A 12,750-nucleotide genomic window follows, 5' to 3' on the forward strand; every position below is an offset into this window, starting at 1 on the left:
GGCTGGGTTTCCACAGACACCTCAAACTAATGGGCTCAGCACCAAGTCCCGACCCGTGCACTTCCCCCAGAACACCCCCAGAACGACGGAGCAAGGAGGTGGAGACGGCTTCCCTTAGGGCTGTCCTGTTTCCCTACAGGGTGGCTCTGGCCTCAGGCTGCATCTGCAGCACCAGGCTCTTTCTCCTTGGATGTCACCATACGTTTCTGCAGCACTGGGAGCTGGGCTCAGGGTGCTCCACCACTGGGCCACACCTGGCCCTGTTTAATTTTACTTCTTATTTTGAGACAAGGCCTCACTAAGTTGCCCAAGCTGGCCTCGAACTTGCCATCCTCCTGCCTCAGCCTCCTGTGTCCCTGGGATTGTAGGCCTCACCACCTTGTCCAGCTAAATTTTACTTTTTTATTGTGGCTAATAAAACAAGTGGCTGGGGTTGTGGCTCAGTGGCAGAGATCTCACCTAGCATGTGTGAGGCACCAAGTTTGATCCTCAGCACCACACAGAAATAAATAAAGGTCCATTGACAACTAAAAAATATTTAAAACAAAACACAAAATTCCTTATGATCACCTGCATGCATCCCGAACTGCCCAGCAGTGTTGGGTGCTCTCCGTTGCCAGCCGGGACCCTCCTTGCTTGCCCACGGGCCCAGTCGGATCCACAGCGGCTGCCACTTCCACTCTGAGCTCAGCCGTCCACTACTATGGCCCATCCCGGTTGGCTGCATCGCCTCCCTCAGTCATCAGCATCCCTAGAAGGCTCCCCTGACCTGGACCCCGCTGCCTGGGCCCCTGCTCAGACCTCTGCCATGGGCCCTGTCCCTGAGCATCAAGACAGTCCTCACAGTGGCCCAGAGCACATGTGGCCTTGAGCACTGCGATGTGGGCATGCTCGTTAAATGCGCTGAGCATGAGGCGCTCACGGGTTGAAGGTAGCGTTAAATGAACCCTCTTGTTGATGAATCTGTGTGCGTCGAAATGATCGTGGTTCCATTTATAGGTCACATGGGTTACATCGCTGAGATGCATTTCACAGCCAGGTGCCGTGCTGTGTGCCTGTAACCCCGTGACTCTGGAGGCTACAGCAGAAGGATCACAGGCTCGAGGCCAACCTCAGCAATTTAGCAAGACCCTGTCTCAAAAAATAAATAGGGCAGGGGACGTGGCTCAGTGGTTAATTGCCCTGGGTTCAATCCCCAGGACCAAAAAAAAAAAATTTTTTTCAACTGTTTCATTTTACTAAGAAATTTAAATGCCATATGTCTAGAAAGTACCTCCCCACTCGGGATCTTGGAGAAGAGCTTTTAGGACAGTGTCTGATGCAGCAGATATGACGTAAATGTTAGCTATTATGATTTTTTTTTTTTTTTATTGTGGTAAAATTTACCTTTTTAACTTTTTTTTTTTTGTGTGGTGCTGGGGATGGAACCCAGGGTGCCCCACCACTGAGCCATATCCCCAGCCCTTTTTAACTTAACAGGTTCTTGCCAAATCGTCCAGGCTGGCCTTGAACTCGCCAGCCTCCTGCCTCAGCCTCCCGGGCCCTGGGATGGCAGGTGTGCGCCACTGCACCGGGCCCCGTACGGCTCAGTAGCATCAAGTGTGCTCACGAAGCTGTGCAGTCATTGCCTCTGTTGCCAGAATTCCTTTAGACAGAAACCCTGTCCCTGTTAGACAGTGACTTCCTGGGCCACCATTCTGCTGTTTCTGTGAATTCACCTCTCTAGGACCCTAATACAAGTGGGATCGTTCAATATTGTCCTTTTGTGACTGATTATTTTGCTTAGTGTGTGTGTTCAAGGCTCATCTGTGTGGTAGCTTGGATCAGAGCTGTGTTCTAAGGCTGACTAGTACTTCGCCATGTGGACATACCACAGCCTGTTTTTCCTTTCTCCTGCTGATGAGCACTTGGGTTATTCTATCTTTTACTATTGTTTTCTTTTTCTTTTTCTTTTTCTTTTTTTTTTTTTTTTTTTTTGACCTGGCCTCTGACCTTCCCTCTGTCCTCACCTCCCACTGATTCCTTGTCCCCTTGCTCATTGTGCTTCAGCCACTCCAGCCTCCTGCCTCCTCAAACCTGACAAAGTCCCCTCTCTGGGCCTTTGCACATGCTGTTCTCTGCTCCACACCCCTCCCCCTCCCTCAAACGAGTCTGCTCTTACGACCCTCTTGCATATTGCAGATCCCTGGCTCATCTCTCACGTTGTCTTTCCTTCTTGGCATTTAACAGTGTCTGACATTGCCATCTATTTTACATTAGTATTGACTTTACATTCAACCATTTTATAATATTTGTACACTAATCTTATATAGCATACCATTTGTATTTTAGTACCTACAAATCTAAATCATTATATTACATTTGAGTCAATTAAATATATATACCAATTAAATATGCTTCCAGAGCATATGTCATGTTGTGGTTCTTTTCTGACCCTTGTCAGATGTGCAATTGTAAAGGAACAAGGAACTTGGTTTTGTTCGCAGCCATCCCCTTGGCTCCTAGAACAGAGCGAGTGTGTCCAGGCGTCTGAGCACTTAGCCGCTGAGTAGGTGCATGTTTACTAATGAGGAACCTGGAGGGTCTGGGGAGCCAAAAGAAAGCTGGTTGTGGGTGGAGGGAGGAGGAGCTGGGGCACTGCCGCCCTGGCTGCAGGTGAGGGGCTTTGGGGACAGGTGGCTCAGTGGGGAGGCAGAGTGTGTGGGGCTCAGATCTTGACTGAAACCTGCGCTGTTTCCTGAGTGACCTTGGATTACTGGCATACCCTCTCTGATCCTCAGTGCCTCATCTGTAAGAAGGTTTTACAGAGGCTGTTCATTTACTCAACAAGTGTTCATCGCACTCTGGCGTGTCCTCTGTTCCGCGGTCTCCTTGCTGTGGTGCATTTTCTCTCATCTGTCAGGTGGGGGTAAAGGTGCCCACTCTGCAGGGTGGTCCTGAAAGTCCAGTGGGGTTCCTCCCTCATGACAGTGGTGATTTGTAAACGGCCTTGATTGTGGAGTGGGCATTGCTTTTCAGCATCTGCCATGCCTAGGATGCTGTGGACGGTCTGGCCCTGGATGTGGCCCTGATACTTCACCAGTGACTCTTCCCATTGTGCCTCAGTTTCCCTCCTCTTCTCTGGGTGTGGTTTTGCTTTGTTTTGAGATAGGATGTCACTGTTCTGCCCGGGCTGGCCTTGAACTCCTGAGCTGGAGTGATGGCAGTTGTCTTTCAGTGACTCCGTGAGCTTAAGTCATGCCAGCGGCTATAACAAATGAGCCCTTCCTGCCAAGTGGCACAGCACAGCCATGGTTCTCTTGACCCTATCAGACCAGTGAGGAGTTCCCTGCGGGGAGCCTCATGTGAACTCCTCAAGAGACCAGAACCCTTCCCTTTCGTGGCTCTGCGTCCCTGAGTGTGGCACCCACCATAGATGAGGAAGGAGCACTCAGGAATGGGGAGGTGCTTTGTGAAAAGTCTGCCAGGTTTCTGCTTCCTTCCCATTGGCCAGAAGGCAACATGTGACCCCCCCCCCAAATGCTGCTGGGAAATATGGGTGAGTGTGTCCAGGAAGAAAAGAACATGGTTTGGGGGAGCACCTGCATTTGCCTCAGTGGCTGTGTATCTGCAGGTACCCACTGGCCATGGGCGGCGGGCCTCAGTCCAGGTGGAGGCAGGCCAGCTGGATCAGCTGTTTCCTGACGTTCCAACTCGCAGCCCCTGTGGTGGAGCCTGATCTCACACCATGGCTGAGGGTGGCGGGACACACGTGTGCGCACACACTCACAAAAGAGCTTCGCGGGACACTTAGCCTGACTGCTTTTGAGTCATTCAGCAATACGTTTTTCTAATTTTCCTTCTGCTTTTTCCTTCCTGTGTTTAAATGATGGTTGAGACTCAAGACATTAATTTCACTATCCTGCAAATGCTACAACTTGAGTTCGAAAAACACTGAGAACAGAAAGGGAAACATGGGAAATTTGAGCTGTTTGGGCAACTTCAGGACGGTGAACTCTCAGTTCCCAGGAGTGTTGGAGGCCCTGAGGCAACCTGAAGGGTAGACAGGCAGAAGCCCCTCCTGGGATGGGCCCTGCCCGTGACCCCACCCACAGCACCTCTCCTGCACCATGTCCATCATGCCCTACCCACCGCACCCCGGCCAGGTGCACTCCTGCCTCTGGGCCTTTGCACTTACTGTTGCATCAGTGTAGACGCTTCCCTCTCAGTTACCATGAGTCTTCCATGTCACCCTTGCTGGAGATCTTCCCTGTCCCCCTATTTAAAACCGAAACCTCCTCTGCACCTTGCATTAGCGGATATGCATTATAGATGAATTGGATTGATTTGTTTCCTGGTTTATGGTTTTCACAGATAGGGCCTGGGACCTAGTAGATACTGCTAACATTTGTTGAGCAAAGGTATCAAAGTGTCTTGGTTTTCACCGCGCACACCTGGCAAGTGGCCTCTCTGAGTCCGAGTTCTGGGAAGGCGAAGTGCTGAGTGGGGTCCAGCTGAAGGTGCAGTGGAACCTTGAAAGCCTGCCTGGAGCCTGGGTCCACGGTGCCGTCGCTTCAGAGCAAGAGCGTGTCTGCAGATGATTTCCTTTTATTTTTATTTTTCTTTGTGGATCATTATTTCATAAAAGAATTGCTTGAGAACAATGTGGACTTTTCTCTCCTTCCTGCTTAGTGACAGGTCCTGGGTGTCACCTCCTGAGGGACCACAGGTACAGGGCAGGGCCTCACTGTCATCTTCCTGTATCAGTGCTGGGCTCGCAGGAAGTCCTGCAGACCCGCCCTGCACGTTGTGCACTGGGCTCTGCAGCTTCTTCCAGCGCCTTTTCAGTTTTCGAGGTTGGGGGCAGTGGGCAGGGCCAGAGCTGGCGCCCTCCTCCTTCCCTTAGCTGGCAGTGGGGCAGAAGGGAGCAGCACAGGGTAAGCTGGGCCTGGGGGTCTGGGGCTCAGGCCAGCGGGTCAGGGAGTCCGGGGCCAAGTTGAGGTGCTTTGCGTGAATTTGCTGCCTGGGAAGTCGGGCTGGAGTATGGGCCACGGGACGAGATCCTTGTCCCCTCCCCTGGCCTGCATTCTGAACAGCCTCCTTGAGACCAGTGCAGGGCGCAGTTGGCCCAGAGGACGTGTGGGTCAGCTCCCGCCACGGTGTGGCATGGACAGGGCAGGTAGCCCCGATTTTGCCTGTGTTGGTCAGCGGATGGACACTGGGGCTGTTCCTTCTTTGGCTGTGAGTGGAGCTGCGTGGGGGCCTTTCCTTCAGCCAGGGTGGAAGATGCCATTTCCAGTGACCCGCTGCCCAGGCCTCCCCTCCCTCTGTAATCCCCACCTCCCCAGCCACAGCCTGGCACTGTGATTTCTGAAGTAGCTTCCAGAGAGTGCCGTCCCTGTGAGGAGGCCTCAGCTGGCCCTGCCGCCCACCCCTGGGAGCAGAAGGAACAGCGTGGTGTTTCCCATTCAGCCGCAGGGGAGGCAGGGACAGGGCTATGCTTAGTCCTTTGGGGAAAGTCTTATCTTAAGGATTTCATCATTATCTTGGAATAGGGGACACATCCAAATACACAACTCAGAGGGTACAAAAGATCTCTAATGGAAGGTCTCCTTCCTCTCCAATCCACATCCTCTTCCCAGGTAGCACAGTTAGGATATCGGGGCTTCTTTAAAGAGAGGTTTTGGGCATGCATCAGCACCTTTGTCTCCCCTACACACACGTGTGCACACACTCCTAACAGCACTAGTGACGGGATAGCCCACACCAGTTTGTCCTCTGCCTTTAAGTAACAGGGCAGGAGGCTGGTTCATCAAGCGCAGCCCCTTCACAGCTGCGTAGTGCTCTCCTGGAAGGTGGACTCGTTGAATCATGGCTACGCAAACGAGGCCGCTGTGCCGTGAACCGCAGGCCTGTCCCCAGGTTCCGCGTGTCAGCATGCGGCCACTGCTGTGGTGACTTCTCTTGTCCTTGTGGCAGTATCTCAGGGCTGCTCCAGCTCCCCTGCAGCTTCACTTGCACACATGTAAATGTATTCACAAAACCAGAGTAAGCACTCTTCCACACCCACAGTGACCGCATCAAACCTAATAAAAGTGACAGTTGTTTGGCAATGATCAAGGGATGGGCCTATTAAATTTTTTTACATTCTTTAAGTCAAGTTAGTTTAAATACTAGAATCCACCTGAGTTGTGCAGTTCAGTGCTCCTTGGCACCTGTGTGCCACCCAGTGTCCAATTCCAGAGCGTCCTGTCAGCACAAGAGGACAGCGCTGCCCCTTGGGCACTGCGTCTGCCCCAGCCCTCTGCCTTCAGCTCTCTGCTTGTCACTGGGCAGGCATCTCGTCTGACTCTTATAGATGCAGTCAGGCAGCTCGTGGCCTTTGGTGTCTGGTCCAGTCACTCAGCCTGGCTGCTCTCAGGGTGCCCTGCTCTGTCACTGTTTCACGGCCCCCTCCCTTGTACCCGGATGGAACCCGCCCTCAATACTGAGCCACTCCCCAGCCCTTTTTATGTTTTATTCAGAGATAGGGCCTGGAAGAGTTGCTGAGACTGGTTTTGAACTCACGATCCTCTCTTGATCCTCTCGCCTCAACCTCCAGAGCCGCTGGGATCACAGCTGTGGGCCACCGCGCCCGGCTCCACCACTGCTTCCGACTGCTGCACCTTTAACTTCCTCCCCACTCCATCCTGCTTGCTCCATCTCAGAGGTCTCCTGTTTTGCCGGAGTAGCTTCCTGTGCACAGATCCCTCCCCTGTGCCCTCTGGTCTGGGGTGAAGCCTGGCTCCTCGAGGCTGTGGTGCTGTGGTTCCACAGCGCCTGTCAGGAGTGCCTGCTCCCCGCTTCCTTGCCCTGCACTGTCTCCTCGCGAAGCCGCAGTTCCTTCACAGGGTGGTGGGGTGTGTCCTCTTAGCCCGGGCTTTCTCTTTCCTTTAGTAGACATCGCCGGGCCTCTCTGCAGTTCTTACCCCAACGTGAGTTACACGTTCATCTCTCTGTTCGCTTAGTCCCTGAGTGCCTGCCGTGTGCCAGGCACAGCTCCAGGAACGTGGATGTGACATGAACAAGCAGAGATCCCTGCCCAGGGGAGCTCACCTGATGGTGAGGGGGATTCATCAGACTGCTGAGTGCTGTGTGAAGAAAGAGGGCAGCTGCAGCTGGTGGTGGGAAGGGTCATTTTAACCAGCCCGTGTAAAATGGTGACATTTGAGCAAAGACCTGAAGGAAACGAGGGAGTAAGCCCTGCCCATTTCAAAAGAAGTGTGTGTCTGGCAGAAACAACAGCAGGTGCAAAGGCCCTGAGGTAGGGAAGCCAAGGACCCTGCCTAGCATAGCAGCCAGTAAACAGCAGCTGTGATTTGAACTGATGTTCTAGAATCAGATTCGGGTTTTTTTTAATGAACTTCACTTAGTTATAATTGATGTACAGTGTGATACATCAATTTTAAAAGAATTTTTAGATGCAGTTTGATAAGTGTGTCCCTTTGTATAACCATCACCACTATCAAAATACAGAATATTCCAACCCAAAAAGTATTTGTCCTTCCCTTTTACAGTCAGTCCTCCCTACCCCAGCCTCAGGCCGTGTCAGCCTTCCAGTCCAGGAACACAGGCTGCCCTCCTGATTATTTGTATCTCCTGTAATCCTTCTCGTGTGAAGGTTTCTGATGTACAGATCCTTCATCTCTGTTGTTCCCACACACTTTACCCTTTCAATGGCATCGTCGACGAGTTTAAGTGGAATCACACAGACGATGCTCCTCGTGCCTGGCTCCTGTCCCTGCCATGATTTGAGATCCATCCTCATGGTGTAGACGGTTCATTCCTTCTGTCTGCTGAGCAGTGTCCCGTCCTGCAGGCGCATGGGAACAGGACTGTGGGTCCACTCCCGTGGTGAGGGCTGGGCGTCCTTCCTGTGTTGCTGTTGCCATTGCCGCGGCTGTGCACGCCCGCGTGCCAGTCTCTGGGTGGACCCGTGCTCTCGTCCCGTGGGGTAAATATGGAGGGGTGCAGTGGCAGGGTCAGTGCTGGGGCCGCCAGACCCTGTGGCCCACCTGCAGGGCAGTCCAGCTCCTGCCCTGCCTGCTCTGACTGCAGTGGGGGCGGTGAGGGCTCGTCTGGGCGTCATTCTCACCTCCCTGGTGACTGAGGCGTGCAACGGCTCCTTGCTGGTCGGCAGCTCAGGCTAAAGATACGTGTATGTGACCTGTCACCGGGATCCCCCTGACTGCAGTGACAGGAAGCCTGGGGGCCGCCCGCCGGCTCAGCCGCTGCTCAGTTCTTGTCGTAGGTTGGATATTCTAGTTTTTCAAGAAAAACAGACACCTGGATTCTTTCCAAAAAGCATTTCTCCTGGTTTCTAATAATTGGCCCACAGAAGGAACTGTTTTCCCGACCCAGGCACATCCGGTCCTTGGTGTGCCATCTCTGACTGTCGTAGCAGCCTGGTCCTGTCCTGCAAGGGCATCCATGGCCTGGGACACCTGGCCCTTCAGAGTCCCTGGTGTCCATTGTGAGGGGAAGTAACTCCCTCCAGGTTGCACAGCCAGGAAGCATTAGGCAGGGACAAATCCAGGTAGTGCGACCCACAGTTGGCCAACCGATATATTTTGAAGTAATTTCAAAATGTATTGAAAAGTCGCAAAAATAACACAGAGAATCCTTTATGGAGGGTCACCAACCTCAACCTCAGGAGGCTGCAGAGACGTGCTCAGGAGGAGCGAGGTTCTCTGGCTTTGGGCAGCTATGCATTAGCTGGAAAGCGAGGCATAAATTTTCACGGCTTTGGTTTCCTCGCGGTGTAATCACGCTTAACATTGATTGAGCATTTTCTGTATGAGACTCATGGACGTGTTAAATCCCACAACAGCCCGTAAGCCAGGGCAATTTGGAGAATACAAATGTGCCCAGAACCTCTGTCAGAACGTGGGTCACCTCTGAGACACCAGCCCAGGAGGTGGTTAGTATTACTGTGTCTGTTTTATAGATCTAGAAGCTGAGCACAGAGGGGGAGTAACTCCCTTCAGGTTGCACAGCCAGGAGGCATTAAGCAGGGGCAAACCCAGGCAGCTGGCTAACCGATATATTTTGAAGTAATTTCAAAATTTATTGAAAAGTCACAAAAATAACATAGAGAATCCTTTATAGAGGGCCACCAACTTCAACATTGCCACGCTGGCTTTTTTCATCCTCTCCCTTGCTCTTTAGTGAGTCAGCAGAGCAAGACGTTTTGTCTTCAGTTTTCTCATGTGGAAAATGGGCCAGTTGTGCACAGCGCACGCACGCACGCTTCTCCGGAACCACTGGGGAGCTGGTCACTCACGGGCTCTTCTGCCCCCAGCACTTGTGCGTCTGTTTCTGATGGACTGTGCCCTGGTGCAGCCTCAAGACCACAGTGGAGTGCTGGGCAGAGCGTGCGCTTCCCAGGGCAGTCACTCTGGTGGTGTCTTCACAGTGAGGCGCGTTGTTTTGTCCCTTAGATTTCCCTCAGTCTGGGGCATTTTCTAAGCTTCCTTTGTGTTTCTTGACTTAGACATTTTAATTAATTAGTTAACTGATCGATCGGTGGTGCTGGGGATGGAACCCAGGGCCTTGCACATGTTGGGCACGCGCTTCATCACTGAACCATGTCCCCAGCCAACACTGATGTTTTAGAAGAGCCCAGGGCAGTTATTTTGTAAAATGTCCTTTGATTTGAGTTTGCATGAAGCTGTCTGTTGGTGAGATGCACGTTAAGCACCGATATTGGAATTTCCTGGCTTATGTTCTTAACCACTTTGTGGTTCTTCATTTAAAAGTAGGACATTCTGCAGGGTGCAAGTATTGCACCCACCTTTAATCCCAGCAGCTCAGGAGGCTGAGGCAGGAGGATCACAAGTTTGAGACCTGCCTCAGTAACTTAGTGAGACCATCTCAATATTTAAAAAAAAAAAAAAAAAAAAAAAAAAAAGGAGGGGGCACTAGGAGTGTGGGGTTAAACACCCCTGGGTTCAAATCCCCAGTACACACACACACACACACAGTAAAACATTCCAGAGGGCTTGCCATCTTGTCCTTGTTCTAGTGGCAGGTATGTGCTGACAACCTGTTTCACTTATAATATGTACATTTGAGGGACATGTAATTTCAAGAAAAAAAAACATAGTCTCTTGATGTTTTAAAAAAGAAATCACAAAAGCTCATTGAACAAAAGAGGAAAGCCAAGGGAAAAAGTTGAAATATTCAAACTTCAAACAATGCAGAGAATGCAAAAGTGACTTGTCACTCTATTCCTGTTCAGGCTGCTTTGGGGCATTAATTCTTGCACTGACAAGGGGCATGTTCTGCATTCCACGAGCTGAAGTGGGGACTCACAGCAGGTTCAGCTCAACCAGGATGTACAGGGCGAGGCCAGGGAGCCACCCTGGGTGGAGAAAGCTCTGCCACTAAGGGTCGCCCCTGGAGCTGTACTCCTGCCCTACTGACAGTATTGCCCCCTGGGGAGGGCTCAGGTACGGGGTCCATAGGTAAACAGGGCTGCGTGCCTGCAGGAAGCATCCCCACATTTCCAGAGCGCCCACAAAGATCTCCCTGCGTAGCCAGGCCCCATGAGCTTGGTCTGGGGCCCTGAGTCAAGCCCGAGGCTATTTTTTTGTTTTGTTTTGTTTTGGTACCAAGGATGGAACCAGTGCCCTTAGCCACTGAGCCACACCCTCAGCCTTTTTGAGACAGCATCTTGCTAAGCTGCTGAGGCTGGCCTCAGACTTGCAATCCTCCTGCCTCAGTCTGAGTCACTGGGATTACGGGAGTGTGCCATCGTGCTCAGCCCAGCACACAAAGCTGAAGCACACTGCACGTAAGGATATCTTTCCCCGTGTCGTTTTGAAGCCTGAGCCTGGGGATTTGGGGATAGCGGCCATTACGGTAATAGTGCACACTTAGGCAGCACATCCTGTGAGCCCTGATCCACCTCTGACTCCTGCCCGAAGTCACAGAGGTGCTTAGTATTAGAGCGAGATTAGAACACAAGCAGTCCAGTCTGTGTGACAGACTCTCTGGCTGCTTCTGAAGGAGGAGTTTGCCTGTTTATTTAACCAGACTACCATAAGCCCATGTGGTGCTTTGGTGGAATTAAAAACAGATGTCCCAGCCAGGCATGATGGTGCACGCCTTAATCCCAGTGGCACAGGAGGTTGAGGCAGGAGGATCTCGAGTTCAAAGTGAGGCCCTAAGCCTCACTAAGAGACCATCTCTAATAAAATACAAAATAGGGCTGGGGATGTGACTCAGTGGTTGATGCCCCTGAGTTCAATCCCTGGTACAAACAAAACAAAACAAAACAGATGCCCCATTGAGTGCAGTCGTGCACTCCTGTAATCCTAGTGACTCGAGAGGTTGAGGCGAGCCTCAGCAACTTAGCAAGACTCTGTCTAAATATAAACAATAAAAAAGGCTGGCAGCGTAGCTCAGTGTAGAGCACCGGGGTTCAGTCCTCCAGCACTAAAGCAAAACAGATGACCTTTCTTATGGCCCTTCACTGCCATGTCCAGAAAATCGTGGTCATTTTTGTACAAAGATCTAGTGTCCTAAGGTGAGGTTGTGCCTGTTTTAGTCAGCTTTTTCGCTGGATCTGACCAGAACAATTGTAGAGGAGGAAGTTTATTTAGGGCTCATGGTTTCAGAATTAGTCCATAGAAAGCCAGCTCCATTCCTCAGGGCTCGAGGTGAGGCAGAACATCACAGTGGAGGAGTGCAGCAGAGGAACCAGCTCACATGGTGATCAGGAAGCAGAGAGAGAGAGGCTGCACTCTCCAGATACAAAATATATACCCCATAGCCACGCCCCCAGCAAACCACTTCCTCCAGCCACACCCCACCTGCCTCCAGGTACCACTCACTTCATCCCATCAGGGATTAGTTCACTGATTAGGTTAATGCTGTAACGTGATCATTGATCCTTGAAATCTTACTGCACTGTCTCGTGTGAACTTGTGGGGGACATCTCACATCCAAACCATAACAGTACCCTCTCTGGGTTTATGCAGTATGGAACCTGCACAGATGTAGATGGCTACCCAGTGTTTAATCAAGGGTTTTCTAAGCATCTACTTCAGAGACAGACAATAAACAAGTCAGTAAATCATTCACTAAGCAGATGCTGGTGTTTGAGAGAGTAAGGAAGGTCAAGGAGGGGTATGCTTTTAAATAGGGGGCAGAGATGGCCTCAGTAGAGGTGACACTTAAGCAGCGCTGAGGGAGTCAAAGCAATGGGTGGGTGATTTGGGGGAGAATATTCCAGCCAGAGGGAGCAGCCAGTGTGAAGATCATCCTTGCTTGCAGGATCAACAGCAGGGAAGCGGCAAGGCCAGCAGAGTGAGAAGTGGAGGAGGGCAGAGGGCTGAGCGCCTCAGGAGGGACGTTCCTGAGTGACGGGCGCCCCGTGAAGACCAGATGGGGGCAGAAGCTGGGGCAGGGGCAGGTGCAGCGGGGCTCAGGAGGGTCTGCTGATTCTGGGTGAGTGAATGAATGGCATCCCTGAAGCAGGAGGCGGGCCTGCCACAGCCTCGGGGCAGAGCCAGACTGTCCAGGAACCGGCACGCAGGAGTGTATGGCAGCTGCCACCGAGCGGGCCATGCGGTGCCCCAGGAGGCTGTGGCAGTGCACACCTCTCTGGAGGCCAAGGTCTGTCCTGGCCTCCTGCACTGCCCCATGCCTCCTGCTTCCACTGAACAACGGAGCTAGGCTCCAGGCCGCCCTGCTCTGTGACCCTGGTGCACTTGGGGTTGGCCGCAG

General features: G+C 52.0%; 1 protein-coding gene across 2 annotated transcripts in view; it reads left to right on the forward strand.

Moving 5' to 3' along the window:
• The window catches only part of Bicra (BRD4 interacting chromatin remodeling complex associated protein), a 71,367-nt gene that overhangs the window by 16,482 nt on the left and 42,135 nt on the right, over positions 1-12,750 (forward strand). The window lies entirely within an intron of this gene.

Source organism: Sciurus carolinensis, chromosome 16 (assembly GCF_902686445.1).
Source record: "Sciurus carolinensis chromosome 16, mSciCar1.2, whole genome shotgun sequence".
In the NCBI taxonomy this organism is placed as follows: Eukaryota; Metazoa; Chordata; class Mammalia; order Rodentia; family Sciuridae; genus Sciurus; species Sciurus carolinensis.